The following is a 19743-nucleotide window of genomic DNA, read 5'->3' as shown; positions in this document are numbered from 1 at the left end:
AACCTGATCTCCTTCCTCTTTTCTCACTTTTTAGTGTTTTATTGTAACTGTGCGCAATTTCCACTTTTAAACGACGGCTGAACACCACCCCAAACTTCTTACTTCGCTGCGAAATTTATGATCAAGTGTCCGCTGCATCCTCTTTTCTCTTGCTACTTGGTATTCCTCCACTGGTAGCCTTTACATCCTCGGTCACCTTAATTCTTTTTGAAAGTTTATGATTTTGATTCAAACCACCTACCTTATTTTTCATTCTGGACCATCCCGTTCCTCTTACCCACTATCTGGTTCAATGCTGGCCATGTGAGAATATTGTAGGTGTTGGTTTCTCAAAGAGTGAAATAAAATGCAGACTAGAACTGTAACTTAATGACTCTTTTTTTTAACATCATGTCTTCCAGAGCAAAAATGGCAAAAACTGTCTAGACAACATATCAAAGTAGACTATAAAAGATAAGTAATGCTGTTTAGGATTCCAAAGAATACAGCATTTCTAACCTAAACAAACATGTATGTCAAATTAACTACAGACCTATAGCAATATTGGTCTATATATGTGGGCTGCCAAATCAGTGCAGAACACATGGCACCAGAAAGTCTGCAACATTTCTAAGATAAAGGAGTACGAGTTAGTTTAAGCCATAAAACACTTCATTTCACTGGCCTCTGCGACTTTGAGTTTAGATAATACGCTTTCAAACAGTTTTCAAGACTTTTCCAAGTCCTACAGACACTCGACTGAGTCGTATATTTTAATGTTTGTTGGTAAAATTCAGCAAACACAGTAAGCTAGAACCGCTCCTAACAGCCCCCGCCCCACCCGTTGCCCCTCAACAGTATACTTGCCATTTCCCAATATTGGTACAGACCAATGCCCCCCCCTTCCCTCCCTCAAGATCCTCACCCTATTTGGTACTCACCTAGATCAAAGTCCCTCACACATCTGTTCCACTTGCTGCTGCCATGACTAGCCAGCTGGACTGTGTCCGTCGGGTCTCTCTGTCTGTAGGTGTGTCAGTGCTGCGTGTCCGTCCAAAGCCTGAGCTTCTTGGCAAGCTGCAAACGCAAACAGCGGAAAGAATCAACAAGGCTGTAGTTGTGAGAGCGAGCGTGGGTGTGAGCCAGTGCCTTATCATATTCTTGCAAGAGACTCCTTGTCAAGTTGACTGTTTGTGCGCGCATCTGTTATGTAGGAGACCTGAATGCAGAGTATTTTTGAGATAGACTGTGCGTGTGCTTGTGTGTGTGTGTGTGTGTGTGTCTGTGTGACAAGATATTACAAAGACACATGTTTTACGAAGGCTGTGGTGAGCTTTACACAGTGAGGCAGAACAAAGTGGGACAGGGGCCCTCCTTACATAATTACACCCAGCATTAAAACACTAATCCAAACACAAACTGTATCTGGACTGTATCCAAACAGAAAACTAAGTCACAGGTGTAAACAAAGCCATGAAGGGAAACAATCTCATTTCCACCAATAAAATGATGATGCTTATGGCAATGAGATTCAAAGCAGGTTTAATGCTTCCTTAATACTTCTTGGGTTACATATACTCTGACCCATAAATATGGATAAAAATCTTTGTGGATTTAATTCCGATGTACGCGTTGCATGTTAATGTGACGTATAAAAGGCCCACAGAGACCCCAATAACAGCCATCTGACAGAACAGACCCACGGTGGCAGTCAACTGCAGCGCAGAAGTATGTTCTCATTAAAATCCTCCAAGTCTAATTCTCTTTCAAATACCACCTCTATCTAAATAAACATGACCTAAGACGCTTACTCATACTGCACATGCCTGCCAACCACGGACGAACAGGATTTCACAGAGCCGGCTGGTTGTGTTTGGCCACCCGTTATTCTAGGAAGGTTTGTGGATTATAACAAAATGTCTAAAGCCGAACAGACACAGTGATGCTCTTTGGGCTCATAATACAACCAATCCATAAAGATACCTGACATTTAAGACATTTAAACTAAAAAAAAAGCTGACTGATTTGAGTCAATTTTCTTTTATACCCTGCTCATAAAGTACAAAGCTTTATGAGTTTTAAAACTGGCACGAATGACTTGCAACTATGGCGACAGCTACAGAGACGTGCGTCACAAGTTGCCTCAGAAGTGAAATAAATTTTGACTCTAACTAAAACACTGAGCGCTGACTTACATTTGGCCCAGATGTACTGTGTAAAGAATAGGCCACTTTTTACACAGAGGTTCTTTGTATTCATGACCATTATCCAAACTGCCTGTGGGCTTTCACCTCAGAGACAGAGAGAAGAGATGATCTACATGAATGAATGAAATGTCTTAAGATCTGCGTGTTTACACGTACATACCACGGAAATGTCAATCAGATGCAAAATGCAGAGGTTGAGCCCTGAAAGAAATGTCAAAAAGCTAGCCAGGCTCTGTGATGTGTGTATGGGCCCGGCACCACTTGATCAATAGCTCACCTGGAACGAATATGTGATCATTCTCAGTGACTCAAAGCCGACAGGCACTCCAAACTCAGCAACAAAATATACACAACACAGATCAATAGGCCTCATTTCAAAAATACGGTTTAATACAGAAACATTTTCAACAGGCAGAGTGAGGACTGACCATCCTACCTCACAACTCTTCACTACATTCAGTTAGGATTTTTCCTGCTTTCCATTTGTGTAATTTAGCAATAAAAAGTGAGAGGTGGTAACTTCAGTGATCCCATTTTCTCTTGTTTTGTAATAATCATAGCTGTCAAGCAAGTTTCAGCTTAATGCTTCTTCTTGTTGCGATAAAAGAAGTGAACAGTGCTGAAATAACTGGTCTATTAACTGATTAGCCAAGTTATTGTTTAGTATATTTATGAAGCAAGAAATCAAACTGGTTCCAGCATCTCAAAAATGAGTATTGTTTCTGGTTTTATTTAGTTTATATTATCTTATGTTAACTATCTTTGGATTTTGGACTGAAAAAAACAAGCTTTTTAAAGACATCACCTTCAAAAAGACTAATTACTTACAATAGTAATTTTTAACTTTTCTCTCTTTCTCACATTTTATAGACCCAGGGGCTTCTTTTTCAGGCAAAAAGCAAACATTTAAAAAGCCTCTGTTTTGCCCCCACTTCTATTTACATGAGCAGTTCTTGCTTGCAGTGAACTGCAGTGAGGAGTGCCGGTGGAGCATCATGCCTCAGCTTCCTAAAGAAAAATCTGGTTTCCAGAAACGAAAAGGAAGGACAGGAGAGAGAAAAGAAAGGGCAAAAGTATGTCAACCAATTTTTCACAAAGAGAGGTGAGTGTAGTCCACGAGTGGTGGAAATTAACCTGCTAGCTTAGTCCACAGTGAAATAAAGCAGCCCTACTCTCAACTGCTGAAGGAGGAGGAGGAGGAGCAGCATTGTGTTGAATGGCATGTCAGTTGGCTTAATTACATGGGGTCCCTGGGAAATTCTTTTTACTATTATCATGAAATTGAACCCTTGAATCCTTTTCAATGATAAGAAATTCAAGTACTATAATTATTGTTTCACATGATCATCATTAGATGAAACAACAGCTGCTTGAACCTTATACGCAGTTCAAAAATCGGCTGCTGATTTTATTCTTTTGTTTGTTATGTCATTCTATAGCTGATGATGTTAATTTACTTTAAATGACAGGGACTGAATGTATATTTATTATAAGTTATTCATTAAAAATGTTCATTTATTAATTCCCTGGAGGCACAACTGAAACGACCTATCAAAAAATTATAATAAATAATGAAAATAATCATTACTTGCAGCCTTAAGCTCCACAACTGTCAGGAATCAGATGTTTTGGAACAAGTTCTAAAGTTCAGCCAGATATTTTACTCACAGGTTGGTGGAGACCAAAGCAGAGCTTAAAGAATTGTGTAATGGACTCACAACCACCAGGAGGACAGAAACACAGCTCTAATGAATGCTAATGTTGTGTTTGCTAAAATGTTTGTCTTAACAACTTAAAAGATAATACTAAGTGCTGGATGATCAGCATGGCGCTATGCCTTGAAACCAAAAATGGCTGCTGTTTTTGTAGTCTATACGTTCTGTGTCCGATATTCACGCTAATCAAAGGTGTGACACTGTTTTGTGACCACAGGAAATGAGGTATGACCTGCAGCTTGTAACAGCCCCATCGACACTTTGGTTAAGCAGGATGGGACCTGGCCTTCATGCCCTTCCTGTCCTCTCTGTCCCGCATCATTTTGTCCTCCTGTGACTCCGGCAGTCTCAAGTGGTCGGTAAAGACGTGGACAGATGACAATAGACAATCCAACCAGTCATGCCACAAAGGCCTGACTGGTTGACCCTGGCAATGTCTGAGCATCATGACACAGCCTGGTCTGTGTGGGGGGAAAAAAAAAAGGAGGATGGAGCTGCCAGAGAGGGAGACTGGAAAGAAGACTGGGAAGAATGAGGAGCTGACAGGACACAGAAAGGAAAGAGGCTGGATGAAGGATAGGTCAGTGTCCAACAGGCTGATGAAATAGAGCGAGGAAGAAAGAGAGATAAGAGTGGAAGAGCAGCTCAAACAATAGTCAAAAAACAGGGGAACAAAAAAAAAAGGAGACACCCTAAAGGGATGGAGATAAATTAAGCAGAGGTCAGAGAGGGACACAATGAGATGGGGATAGCCCAAAAACTGAAAAAAAAAATGTCAGACTCCATTCTTCTCTCAAAAGAGGGGAAAATTAAGGCGGGAGAAGAAAGGCCTGTTCCTCTCCATTTCACCGCTCCTAAAACCTGCACGGACTTAAAAAGACCAATATGTGGAAAGGAACAAAACGCCAGGGGGCTACATCAAGCGCTTGACTACATTCAAAAAGAGCCACAGAGGAAGAATAACTGACACAATTAAGAGCATAACTGTCATCACAACCAATCAACCCAGCGCTGCCCACACACAGGCACTGAGAAATAGACCCATCATGACGGGGGATGAAGGGCTGCTAATACCCCCTAGCAATGCAGCACGTCGGCTAACAGTGAATACCAGATACCTCCGAGGCTTAAAGGCTGCAGCATCCTAATGCAACAGAAACAAGAGACACATGTAGAAAATTGCTCCATCACAACACGTCCCCGGCTCATTTGCAGCCCGAGAGGAAAGCTGACATTTAAATGTAATCCTGCTGACATGCAAACTAAGTGCAGCCAATTCCACAGCCCACATGTGCATCAGAAAACAGAATGATGTGTGAATCTGAAACCAATCACAGGTGAATGCATACTCTCACTCAATAAAATGCAAACCAAATTTAATGAGCTCTCAAGCTCCTCCACTCTGACATTTCTTCTTCCATTTCTCCGTCTTTTACAACTATCATTCACCCTACCTCCATTTTTCTTTTCCCCCCTCTACCACCTGCCCTCCCTCGCTCAGTTTTTCATTCTAAATCCACTCCTCTGCCTCCATCTTTTTCTCTCTCCATCCAAAACAACAGCCATTCCAGAAAGAGGGCCATCAATCTTCTTCAATGAGACCAGAGTGCGAGAGAGTGCCAAGGCTATAGCAGATTACTATCTCTCCTTACCTCCACTCAACACTGGATAACATATAGAAGAAGAGGATGGGCAGACGGAGAGGCAGGGAGGGTCGAGAGCGAGTCGAAGAAACAATCTCAGATAGCAGGCGGACACATTAGATCTTAAAAGCCTCAAACAAACTTCCACCCCTGTCAACAGCGGAGGCTTGTCAAGTAAAGAAGCACAGCAACTGAATTTAAAAACTCTAATCCTAACTGGCAACTTCAAACCTGACCCTTGATTTATTTCCACAGAGACTTCAGCTGATGGAAAGACACGGGTTACACTTCAGCTATCGTCCCCTGTACACAGCTGGCTTTGGAGGACTGGAATTCATTCAGTCATTATTATCCATTTTTTCATAATCAATTAATCAAATTATTCTTTTTAAAGTAATTTATTGATTATCTTGATATGTAAAATGTAAAAAAAAAGTCCCCACCAGCTCCCAAAGTCTTAGGTGACCTCAAATGTTTTGCATTTTTGCTAAATGAATATCAATAATGTTGTTACTTAATTTTAAGTTGAGATTTTATGCGGTACTTGCTCCAAATGCGGATTCAAAACTATACTATTTTGACAGACGTGAAATGTTGATATGATATTCATGAAAGTTTAATGGAAAGATTCCTGTGAAATGTCTATGATGCAATCAGCTAGTTCAACAAGACAGCCAGAACCACCATCTCAGAATTATAGAATTAATGTTACATAGCTACAGCTGACATAATCTACACGTTTGACATGTTGACAGTAAAGCCACTGTCAGCACTGGCGAAAAATGACATTCATCTTTTACTTTACTGCCCTCTTGTGGCCCCAGTAGGCTGTTGTCTCTGGAAGCTAGGTGGACTACTGTTTTCGTGAGCGTGGGCCTTGTCAAACAGAGGGGGAGCAGCATTTTTTTTTTTTTTCCCCACATGAGCATCGCGGATAATCCTGGGATCTTTGATAGCCGACTTGCTATAGCCAGCTACAGACAAGTGTGCCTCTGTATCTCTAAAAGTCACCACAGGCCACGGTGACAGGAGGGTTTACTGACATTAGCGTCAGAGCTTAGTGAATCTGGGGATTCGGCTCGATGGGAATCGGATCCAAAATGGAACTCGACCATACCGACTGCTGACACTAGCATTTATGTGAGTAAATATAAAGGAGGTGGGGAACATGAGGCAGCAGCTGATGTTTATTTATTTGACAAGACAACCAAAGCAAACTGTTGTTAGTGCGTATGTGAATGTCTGCGAAAGTGTTATAACATAAATTTGCAGCTTCACGATATTTAAAAACTCTAGAAAGTGTGTGAACATGCGTGTGACAGAGCATTGACACTCACAAAGGTGGAAAAGCCAGAGCTGTGACCTTGCAGCTTGAGAAGGGTTTTTAACGAGCCGCCTCACTGCCCTGTGTGTTACAGTGGCAATTATCCACACACACGTGCGCACACACTGTGTATTATCAGCAAATCCAAGGCCAAGTGTGTAATTCTGAGCAAAGCCCATGAGAGAAAAAGATGGGATAGATGGAAAAATGTGGGGGAGAGGTTTTGCATAGAAACGTCTTCTATTAGCAGCTAACACGCTGGAGCAAAGGCTCTGTGATCTCTTATTTCTTAAACAACATCATCTTCTCAAGCAATGTGCATCATGTTTAATCCAAGGACACAACAGGACCACGAAGCCAGCTCTGACAGCTACATCCACAATTGAACATGATAGGGCTAATTCGCTATGCTGCTTTCTTGCTGAGGAGAACCTACATGAGGGAGTTTCGTCAGGCATAATAAGCTCTCCTCGCGTTGTCACACCACCGTTGAGGAGGAAGGTTAAACTTAGAGCTGTCTATAAAGCTGTCCCTCCGCAACAGCAGTGCTCTGACTGAGGATCAGCGCAGTGTGGCTTCTGTTGGGCCTCTGGGCGACACGGTGACGAAGAGGAAGAGGAGGAGACAGCGGCGGGGCTCAGCCCACCCCTAAAGACTTTGACACCAACATAATCACTGATAATTGATTCGTCTGGTGAGAAAGGTGGTTACATTAAAGGATAAAAATGGCAGCGGCGGTGGCAGCACAGCGCTGAGGTTTAATGGGAGCTGATGGGGCCGACAGTGCCTGTCACACGCCTTCTAATCACACAAGACGAGAGGATTCTGAAGACGTACACGTATCATCAAATCGCCATCAGCCCCGGACCCACTCAGCATCCTCAAAGGGGCTTTGATCAGCATCGGGCCAAGGAAAGCGAGGGGGGCACACGGGCCAAGGACAGCAGAGAGACAGGGAGTGAAGACGGAAAGACGGACGAAGGAGACAGGCGTCCTTCGCTGTTGCAGGACGGCCCTGAGACATCACACGATGGGACAGAGACAGCAGGGTGTGTCACTGACTAGCACCCAAGGGTCAAACAGCTTTGCAGCATACTGAGCATAACTCGGGCAATAATCTTGTCCAACACACTGACCATAAAAAATGTAGGCAGCGTCAATTCTAATGGCATTCATCAAACATTACAGAGTCCCAGCTTCTCAAATACTGGAGCAGTGAAGTGAACTAGCAAACTGCAATGAACAAAACCATGAAGAAGCTAATCATCGCATCATTTTTAAAGCACCCACGCTTTACTATTAGCTCCATTTTTGCACAGTACTATAATTACAAGGAGCTGGTAAAAAAAAAAAAACAGCCAACTAAAATGAATGCAGCTTGTACAAGATGTTCAGAAGTTAATGTGTTAGTTATTATCTGTATATTTGCTTCATATTTGCAGTAATCAAAATGGAGTGTAGCAGTCAGCAAACGCTGCAGTTACAATTTAGCTAATGTCATTCTCATTAGCTTATAATAAAATGACTACCATTACGCTATAATAATCTGCCAGCTGTTTATTAGTGTAAACTGCCCATTCTGTGGGAAACACTTCCTACGCTGATAAATCTGAGGTTTATTTTTCAGAGGTAATAAATAGATTTTAACCCGTTTCACCTGTGCCTTCAGCAGACCCCTGTTTCTTAACATGGCATAACATGGAGCGCCAATTCCAGTCACCCTCACAGCTTTGTTATTAACATGTAATGGAGACACATGAGGTAAGTCTAGTAGTGGTGACTGGGGTGTGCCTATCTGCTGAGTGAACTGATGAAGACGGAGGGCTCCCTGTAGCCTTACAGTCAGAGCGCTGATAAATTGGCCAGCCTCCACCCTTTCCCCTACTGCAGGACGGATGTGTGTGTGCGTGTGTGTGTGCATGAGAATCAGCATGGACGCCTGCTAGACTGGAACTGACAATATTAAGTGGCAGTGCAACCGATTTCATGAACACAGGGAGGCTAAGAGCGCCGAGGAGCAGGAAGGCCTCTATTATGTCACCCAATAGTAGACATAAAAAAAAAAAAGAGCCAGTCGGACTGTCTGTCCTCCACTACGGCACCAACAGACTCACCTTTCCCAAATTAAAGGTTGCCGAGCACAAGCAGCATGAGGCAGACAGACAAACACACATTTCCACCTTCTGCTTCAGTCATAAACACACATCTCCCCATGTTGAAAATGGCTGGTGGGAGATCAAAGATTTTTACAGATAACAGAGACACAGGAGCTCCTTCAGGTAGACTACGGGGGTCGGATATGTTACAGAGGAGCAAGGGAGGAAAGAGAGAGGCTGTGACGGAAAAAAAAACAGAGTAATGGCAAATAAGAGGGGGAAAGGGGAACAGAGAAAGCCGCAGGCTTAAGACAGTAGGGAGAGAAGAGGAAGACTGGGATGACGAGTGAGTGAGAAAATGCAAATGAGAGGCTGCCGAGCAAAAGAGGAAAAAGAGGCGAGAGAACGTGAGAGATTACTATAGGAACTGCTGGAAGAGAATCTGAAGACCAGAACAAAGCTGACAATGAAAAAAGTGCGGCGAGAAGGGGGGATCAAGAACATAGGAGGAAATGGCAACGCATGAGACATGACGAGCACACATCACGCCGCCTTTAGCTGCTAAAATGGGCCATGTGCTCTCTCATATGTCCTTCAAAACGTAGTGCTGACGGCTCCAGACATCACACAATATGTTCTCAGAAAGAGAAATGCAGGAGCCAGAGAAAATGAAAAGATGAGGAGAGGTAGCAAAAAAGAGAGAGAGAGAGAGAGAGAGGTAATAAAAAGGACGGAGATGGCCCCCAGAGAGGCGGCCCCATGGCATCTGTTTGTCACGAGCCAGGACCACAGGGAGGAAGAGGAGGAGGAGGAGGAGGAGGAGGAGGAGGAGGAGGAGGAGAGTAGACTGCAGCTCCTCTTCTCAGTCTTGTTCTACCTGGCTGTCCTCCACAGCAGCTGGAGGCTAGACTTAAGCTCCGCGAGCAGCCACCAGGGAGAGAGGGGAGGCCTTGGGAAGGGGTCATCCACAACCACCAACCAAAACAAAACTCAGGGACGCACATCTGCATCATTAGCAGAGGAGCCCAGAGACTCCTGATGTCGAACCACTGCAAAACAGATCCCTCAGAAATGTGGCCACCGCAGTCCCTGTGCACACAAACACCCTCTACACAATCGCCATACAGCGATGTCAGCCTCCTCTTCATGAATATTCATCTGCCTCATTAGCACTCAAGTGGGGAAACACGGCATATTGCATGAGACTCCCGTTACGTGGAGAGAGAATGAGAGTTGAGGGAGGGAGAGGAAAGGGGAAGAAGAGATGGGACACATGGTGACTGTAGAGGAAGCAAAGGGGAAGAGAAACAGAGTGAGAGGCAAAGCCTTCTTTTCATTGCCAGCAAACTTTTTTTTTTTGAGTCTCAGTAGTGAAGGGGGGAGAATGTCCCATATTGTTCTGGGAGCTGATACCCTCCTGTCGCTTTTCCTTACGAAGCCAGACTAGGGCAGTATGAAAGCAGCGTCAGCAGCAGGGACAGCACAGCAGGAGCCCGGGCTGGGAATTACAGACCATTTTACCCTGCAAATGCTTCAGCAATAAAAGCTTTAAAACAGCCGCAATTTCTCCGCCTAATGTCTGGCTGTTCACAATAACTGCTAAACTGTAGGAGATACGTGTGAATACACCTCAACACAAGCTGCAGCTATACAGACTTTCATGCAACCCCCGTCTTTGTTCAGTAACAAAACACGCCCGCACATACAGACGTACAAAGCCAGGCTGTCTAGTACACAGACGCCGAGTCTGTCAGTCCACTCAGTCAGACTCTTTCTCTCTGAGCCACTTGCCAACAGACACACATGAGAACAGATACTACCACACACAGGCAGAGGATTATTTTCTCTTTATGTTGTAATGCCAGTGAATCTCTTAACAGGAACTGCCAACGGGGGAAATCTCCCATCGTGCAGCTGTGTCCTCAGAGAGACTCTGGAAACTGTAGAAGCAGCAGACTCTGTTTCCTTGACTTTTTCTCTGTGGCTTTGGTGACAGAAACAGTCGGCCACTTGGGGAGGAGGAGACAAGGCAAAGTCGGGCGATGCCCAAATTTTTGCCCCCGCCAGAGTCACTCTGGTTCTTTAAAGGGCGCAGACAAAACTCACGGTACCATAATTGGACCAGGTCTCTGGAAATCAATACTGCTGCTTACATGAGGGGCCTCCACCAAAGCTATTTCATATTCCAGCTTCTACACGCAGTTTCTGACAAAAAAAAAAAAAAAACCTTCAATTTCAGAATGGTATGAACTATTGATTTCACAGCCACAATTCATACTCTCCCTCCGCCTCCTTCTGTCCTCTCTCTTTTCCAGTCCCCTACCCTTGACATGCAAGTCCTTTTCCACTCTCTGTTAAAGGGAACACGAGTGTTTCTTTTCAGGGGTGAGGTGGGTGGACTGGTCCTTATCTGTGAACTTCACAGTTTTAGACCATTCAAATCCTTTACAAGTGGCTTCATTTCAGTTGGTTCGGGGACAAGGTCCTACAAGTTTCATCCACTGGTAAAATGAATCATGGGAGTCGCTATAGCAATGGTTTGAATGTAATTCTTCAAGTATCTGCTCAATAAAATATTAAAATAAAACACAGGAGCCATCTCTCTGCACAAAGCGAAGAATGCAGCTACTTACTAATCTTTTTAGATGCATTTCAAAGTTTTCACTTTTGTTTACATTGTCTATTCTTTATGTTTGTTTTCAGTTATTACTCTGGAAGTACTTGGCACTGCATTCCAACATGGCAGGCTCCATGTTTATTTATTTACTTATTTTCTTGATTAATCAATTAACTGCTTGTTCAATAAAATGTCTGAAAACACTGAAAATTCCAATTAGTCCAAAAGTCCAGAGTCCAAAGAGTTCAAGCTTACATATACTCTTTTTGTCAGACCAGTGGTCCAAAATCCAAATTCCATTCATTTTTATTAAAAACTAAGAAACATCAGGTACTGAAATGTGAGAAGCTGGAAGGATTTTAGCCAGTTCCTGGCTTCATGGCTGGGCACACTTTAGTTTAACACACCACCCCTGGGCTTGACAGAATATTCCCCCTGCTTTTAACATTCTACCTAAAAATCATATCCTTCTCAAATGCCAAATCAGACAATATTTCATCCACGACAGAGCTGGATCTGGTAATCAAACCATTTGGACGGGTCACCGTTTTGCTGGTTTAAATGCCAGATAATATCAGGAAAATTGGATCAGACTTTTGGGCAGTGACACTTCCAACCAACAGTGTTGTCGTTAATTCATATTCAGACGGCTTCTCTGGGTCACAAGTTGTGCTGAGCAGCCTGGCAGAGACCGGGGACCTGACCAGTTCAAATCGCAGGTCCAAACTCAGCATGCATGCATGATTTAAATACATCTACATGGCAGATGGCGAGAGCGCTGGCTCGTGTCTGGCTCTAAGACAGAAGCAGTGATGTAGGGGAAGCAGAGGATGAGGCTGCGTTCTGGAGTGAGGAATGGCCCGGCTTGTCTTTAAGATTACTTTTCCTCTTAAAACATTCACTTCATCTGTGTCACTCCTGCTCCCAACTTGTTATTGGAAAATAGCTCCGTGCAGGAACGACGGAAAACCATTCGATGCCGACACTGTCTGCATCAGTCACTCGCTGACACACACATACACACAGAAAATATATTTCATCCTCCATATCCGAAACAGCCAATAGCACTGGCAGGCATTTGCGACCCCAATCCATATTTCAATTTCCCTTCTCTCATGCAAACTAATTCAATACTTGTTGCCTTCCCTCACAAGCGATCAGCTATGTGAGAAATGAGCTTCTTTTCATACTGCATCTATAAAAGGCCCAATCAGAGACTTTTTTGAGTGGGCCACTGCCTATATTAATTAAGTCTTAGTAGGCTCGCACATAGGCCGATTCTTGGAAGTAACACTTGAGGATGGAAAACCAGTGCCGTGCAACAATCCCGCCACACTAGCAAACAAAATGCAGATCACTTTTCTCAAGATTTCCTGAACTCTCAATGCATTCAGCCCACATTAACGACATGTAAAACTAATATTTTACATCACATACTGTCAGCACTCACGTCAAGAGCTTCACTACTCGTGGTTTCAAGCCAATTAAACAAGCATTAAGCGAACAGTGGGATGTCCGTCGAATTAGTAGTTCAAATATGATTTACTCTTAATTTGAGATTTGACCCTTAAAGTGGAATTCAGCTTAAAAACAAATGTCGAAAATCAGTTTTCTTTTTCAACAACATTAATCAGTGCAGTTTTTGTTGACTTCAGAGACAGAAATGCCAGAGCTGTAGGCTGTGATGCCATCGGCCAACACTTTTTTGGAATCGATCCATCGACACAGCTCAGGAGACAGAATGGCCGCAGTGATGAGCCAAGTTTTGGGGGAATTTACGTATATCCTGTTAATCAGGCTCATCAGTGGGGGAAAAACTCAGTCGAACTGCATTCATTTAGAGATTCTACAATGGATTTCTGACGAGTGAACAATTTCACAATACTCTCCCCTCACTAACTAGCACCTGATGTACTAACTGCTGTAGCATTTTCTACTCTGACACTGCAGAGAAGAGTCGCACGACTTGACATCTCCCCCTGTGGCGCCATCACCAAAAGTCCCTAAAAAGCACGGACACAAATCAGAATATGACTGTAACCAAATAAAGTGCGTGGCTAGCTGGCTGCAGCAGAGTCAAACTGAGACTCTGCTGCAGTGCAGAAATGTTTTGTTTGTTAAAATTCACCACGCTCTACTGTTTCCTATTGATCCTTACATTCTGTCCTCCTATGCACAGTCAATGCATGTGAGCAAGCAGGTAGAAAACCAACATGTCCAGACTCATTTGATGTTGCTGAAATAGGCGAATATGAGTAATGACGCCTAATCAAACACAGGAGTCTGGCTTCACTTTTCCTCACAGCCCTTTGCCCATGTAAAGGGAGAAGCAAGCAGGTAATAGCGACAAATATAGGGGCTTAAACTGCGACAGCTTTACGACGCCTGAGCGGCCACTATGACTCCATTCCTGTCAGATTCTATTAGCTTGGCCTCCACCGTGTGTTTCGATTGGCTCTTGGCCTATTCCCAGCAGTTACAGAAGCACCTCCTGTAAATAACCCAAATGGCTGCATCTTGTAGTGTATGAAGAGGGGGGGGCTCTGGGCAGCTGGGCACCTGTGTGTAAAGAACATCTGACAGAGTGGTTGAATAGTTTAATATACAGCACCGAGCTGAATGGACACAGTCGACCAGGGGGAGAGCTCGACACACATCAGTGTAAGAGTTTAAATTTGACTTGTGTTTAAGATGAATACAAGCAGCCAGGTGAGGAAAGTACTTTTAAATCAAGACAAGTGGTCTCTTTCCACTCCACATGCACACACTCCCATAAACAACAGAAAAAGTGTGTCTATCTGCCAGCTGCCAGGTGGAAGTCTAAGGAAAGGCCACCTGTCTAATAACCGTTTTTGATGCACAGAGCTCAGCAATATGAAGCTGAGCATCTGGCCTGTCCCCTCCAAACTGATCTTGTTAACAGCAGGAATATCAGTGTTCCTCATATAGAATTTATTTGGGTGGTTCACCCAAATAGGTTTTCACTCACCAAAAAAAACATCATTTTGTTTTTAGTAACTCAACCAATTAGGCCCTGAGATTGCAATGCAGTTTCTCCACCAACTCTCTATTGCCAGATGTCCACTGGACATTTTTATAAAGAGCACACGGTGTTCCCACAGCATGAGAATTTAATGGTTGTTGTCCACCGAAATCCAGGAAGGATTTGATCTATATTAAAACCAAGTCAGTTGTTCTTTGTAAACCAAATACCCCTAGAGTAAAACAAAATGGATTCATAAATTCTAGTAATTATTAAAAATGCAATGCTTGGTGTGCTGCAGCTAAATTAGTTTTTTTATGGCTTTCAAATGGCCTTTGAAAAACAGTGGAAAATAATACATTTCCTGGTGAAAAAGAATAGGAAAAAAAACACATAGAATATTTCTCATTAATGAGTGGTATAAGTTAGCTGAATATATTTATATGACTGCCACAAACGTGTATATGTATTTGATTATATTTGTAGTGTTCCTGTTTCACAGCAGACATTTTGATTTGTCATAGCAGGAAAAGCACAGGTGCAATTCATACCATCAACGATGGCTCCATGCTCAACAGTAGTATCTATAAAGCTTTGACCGAATACTGCGCATAGTTGGTGGTGCTCAGCCTCCCACAGTGGATTTACCACTTGCAATACACCTGACCCTTGCATCTAACCTTGAGGGTAGTGAGCGCCCATTTCATTACTGCAGTTATATTTTGTTTGTTTGCATGGACAGAGAAAAGAAACTGTGTTTTCTCATCATCAGCCCATTTTGTACAATATTATAGTTTCACATGGTCTGCGATTTATGGCCTATAATCACTCTGATCAATATTCTCTATATATATCTTATTTATGACAGATGTCACATTATTTTTTGCACAGAGTGCAGGATGATTCTGCTGAACTGCAGAAAACTGTGACTGAAGTGACTGAGTGATGACAGCTGTAGCACAAAATTGTTCATATCAGGAGCTCAAGTCCTACTTGAAAACAGCACAAAGTATTTTATTTTGCCGATGGACATGCAGCTCAATAAAACTTTAAATATTTTCACAAACCTTCACACCTATAGAAGTGATGAACTTGTATGTCAAGAACGCCTCTTTACCCGCAGCGACATGAGGAATGTGTTTGGCAGTATGAGAGGAGCAGTAAAACGAGAAAAATGCAAAGCCAGCACGCACAAGTTGTCTTTGCGATTCAAATATTTTCACCCATAGACTGTTTTGAATCAACCAAGACTCCCATTCAGAGCATTTCTGAACTCCCACACACCTCCCTGCTCATGCATACAACTTCAGCACAGCTGAGCAGAAAAACACTGTGAGGCAAACCCACTGAATGTTTAACATGCGTTTGAAAGGGATTTCTACTGCATAATACAACTTAATAAGTAAGCATTCACCTATTCAGTCAACTTCCTCCTTATTACTAACCAACAAATAAAAACTGAGAATTGTTCTTAAGTGCCATTTAAAGTGACTAGCTATCATGTATGATAAATTATTATTCACTTATCCAGATAGTTGCCAGTTACTTTTCTGTCAATAAAAAAGTAATCTGCAACATTTAATCTACATCATTTTAATCACTCGTAGTAAAAATAATCTTTAGTTGCAGCCCCAGTTTTATATGTTCATGTATTGAATTAGAGTGAGTTTGTGTTTAATAAGTAGTAATTGTGAGTTAAATCAGACATAGACTGCGATGACACAAAAATGTTATTTATAAAACCGAGTCTCTGTTCTTTCTCTACTTCCATAAACAACCCAGTTCAACGGTCTTTCTGTGGCTTAAGGCCAGTTTAAGACCACTTCATTTCCAACCATGTTGCAGAGGCAACAACAGCACTTCACTCTGCATTGCAGTGGCCTTTCCGCTGGACTCTCCACTCTCTCTGCTCAGCTGCTTTCTGGCAGACTGCAACCTGCAGCTGTCCTGCACTGCGCACAGAGATGCAACAGAGGGGGGGGAAACTATTGTGGTGGTCACTATTTGGCAGGATACTCAGGCTGAGCCGGAGGACACAGCGCTGCGTGTCTTCCTATGGTGGGCTCATTATTTTGCATGTCCCTGTGGAAATTTTTTCCCACTGATAATTTTTTGCCGTGACGTCCACATCCAGCCAGCAGACCTCAGCGAGACACAGAAATTAAAAAAAAAAAAAAAGCAGCCGAAAAGTCACCCACACCACTTCGACACCACAAATATTAAACCCGAGTCTTTACTAACTTGCTAACATTAGCCAGCTAGCGGCTAATGTTTGAGCTCTGTTAAAAGTGCTGCCAGCGGTAAATTACGCCCAAACTTAAAACGTGCGTTAACACTGGGTGGGGATATTACAACGTACAGGCAATAAGTGAAGGAGCCGCTAGTTTTTGTGGCGTTAAAACTCACCTTTGTTTCGCAGTTCCACGAAAGGGATGAAGGATTTTTGACAAGAGCTGTCACGGCACTTCCGGGTGCGACTGTGACGTGCACGGGCGCGTAATAAGCGTTTGGCCATGCTGGGATTGTTTTGGTTTAAGACTAGAAAAGTTTCACTGGCAAATAAATAAATGCGCCTCTGCAACTGCCTCTGGTGTCACCCAGGACACTTACTGTCACCGATACTCAGACTGTGGTTGGTTTACATTTGTTTAAGTCCAAGATTTCTCGTCCTGGAGCTGATTAAATTACGACAGATCATTTACCAAAGTCACTTCGTTACAAGAAAAAGCCCTGCATTCAAAACCTTTTTTTCAGAAAAGTACTGATCAAGTATCAAAAGTAAAAGAACTAGCAGTATGCCTCATTATAGAGATAAATAATTAAATTGATTATATCACTGCATTTTTATTATTTACTTTTTTTTTAAAATAGAACCTCAATTTCAGGCTTTCTTTGATGATTTCCTGTAACATTCTGCAAAGCATGCCAACATATTATGTATAATATCCATGCAGAGGAGTGTCAGCATGAATCTGCTGAGGCAGAGACAGGGTCTCTCTACTGTGAACTAAACACTAAAATTCAACTGCAGTTTTTGAACCAACAGCGTCACCTGAGAGTTCTGAGAGTTCACCTCCAAAATGTCACTGAAAGAGACACAAAATGACTATAAATGACTTGACTGCGTCTTTTGTAGCTGTTTTCTGTCTCTTTCAGTTGTGGTGTCTTGCTCCTCTTTAAATTATGGCTCTGCAAATATGTTCATATTAGGACATGTACAATTTGATATTTCTTATTACATAGTATACAAAATTCAGCCAGAAGCCAATGTTAGAGCCACATCGAAAAATAAATACAGTCCCGTCTTTATTGCATGCTGTACCCACTTCCCTTCGGAGCTGTGTTCTTGGTGATTTACAGTACATCTTAAACGGACTTTTTGTTTGTTTGTCGCCAGTAACTGTTTTGCTTTATTCCCAGAATTCTGATTATTATAAGCATACGTTTGGGATTTTTCTTTTTGAGGACAAACCCTATTAAATGCAGGAACTTTGCCATATGTGTGGTTTTTGTGAATTATTGCCCTCGGGAAAGTGGGTCATCACAGCAGGAAACAGATGCAAGCGAGATGAATGGGGATACAGGCGATAATGCATCAAGCAATTAAAAATGTACTGAGAATAATGCAAAATATAAATTAGTGTACAGTGTCTTTGTACAGATTTGCAGCTTTAACTGCATAGATGATATGACAGGAGAAGATGTGCTATAATATGATTACGATCCTGATGCCAGCATTAAAATTGGCCATGAAAAGAATGGTGTGCGGGCTTGTTTATGTTGCAGATGTGAGTAGGCAGAGCTGAAAATATTAAGTCACCAAATGTGGGTAGCTGCCCATGTAGGGTATCTTGGCAATTTCGCAATGTTATAAGAATATCGTAATATGATTTTCTCTTTTGAAGATTTAAATCACATTCATCCAACTTCAACAAAAGCACTTGGGATGCACTATGAATTTGCTGTGATGCTCATCCAAAAGGTTCTCTGGTGGGATATTTAGTTTAAGGCAAAGCAAATTAGAAAGATAAACAAAAAAAAAAGAGGAATCTGGCAATGGAATAAAGGAGAGAAGAGAAAAGTTGTTATTACACCTGGATGGTTTTCCTCTCAGGAATGTTTGAGGAAAACAATGCTGCTGTGATAGTGTTCCTAAGATCTTTTCACAGGTGGAGTTTGCTGTGAAACAGTCCATGTCCCAGCAGTTTTGAATTATATACATCTGTGTTGACATTCTTTATTGCTTCTCCAGTATTGTAAACAATAAACCAAACTTTTGTTTTTGTTTGCTGTTGTCTAATGTACAGTGCATCCCTACATGATTCATTATGTGAAATTTTCCCAGGCGGTGGGATGTTTCAGTTCATGAAATTGTATTACCGCGCGACAACCCCAGCTTACTCCACAGGTCTGGCACCGTGTTGAGCCGTGGCTCAGCTCTGGAGTTCTATGCAATTATAAATAAATAAGCATGTGGACGGGAAGAAGACTGGGCCCTATGGGGACAAGCTGAGAGAAAATAGAGGAAGTTTAATTAAAGCTGCAAACCGCACTCCCACACAGAGACACACACAGTAATATAGGAAAACTGATACACTTATAAGTGTTTGTGTACGTGCTCTTCACTTGCCATTATGCAACTATACAAAAGAGAAAATTATGTGAGCGTGCATGCACTGTGTAAGGATCCACATGCACATGCTCACTGAAGTGCTTGCATCCGTGGGTGCACGTGTCTACAGTCGAACCAATACAAGAGGAGGGGAATGTGAGTGTAGAGTAATCCCATGTTACGTTCAGATAAGGTTCTCTAAAATTCTTCATCTCACACTTGTTGGTGTTTTACCTGCCTACCTACCTGATAACAGTGGGGAAGGTATTTTGTCTCTTCCAGTATTTCACCTCCAGTGTCCCGGCTATCACAGTCTCTCCACAGCCGTGGTAAAATGATTGGTGTATGTCGCTATGTTTTTGTTACATTATTTTCTGCAAAATGATTGAACTGCCAGTCTCCTTGTAATTACCTAAGGGGTGCAGGCAAAGGCACAGCCAGTAAAAAGCTGATGAGGGAGTATTGAATTTGCACTTCAATTAGAGTGCTTATAAAGTGTGGATTACACAAGGACTCCAGGGCCACAGCTCTCACTCAATTACCACAGTGTACTGTGGGAGGAGGGAC

The 19743-nt window shown here is 42.5% G+C and overlaps 1 protein-coding gene across 3 annotated transcripts in view; it reads right to left on the bottom strand.

Annotated features, from left to right (window-relative positions):
- Positions 1-17036, bottom strand: part of LOC121199047 (speckle type BTB/POZ protein) — an 89787-nt gene extending 72751 nt beyond the window's left edge. For all 3 annotated transcript variants that reach the window (XR_005896399.1, XR_005896400.1, XM_041063497.1), the window contains exons 1-2: positions 16971-17036; positions 921-1056 (exon numbers count right to left, since the gene is read on the bottom strand). The gene's annotated coding sequence lies outside the window, so the exon portion shown is untranslated. The remainder of the gene's footprint in view (positions 1-920; positions 1057-16970) is intronic.
- Positions 17037-19743: the final 2707 nt, after the last annotated feature.

This window comes from Toxotes jaculatrix, chromosome 18 (genome assembly GCF_017976425.1).
Source record: "Toxotes jaculatrix isolate fToxJac2 chromosome 18, fToxJac2.pri, whole genome shotgun sequence".
Taxonomy (NCBI): domain Eukaryota; kingdom Metazoa; phylum Chordata; class Actinopteri; family Toxotidae; genus Toxotes; species Toxotes jaculatrix.
Note: the sequence above shows the minus strand (reverse complement) of the source record. Positions and strands in the feature narration are given on the sequence as shown.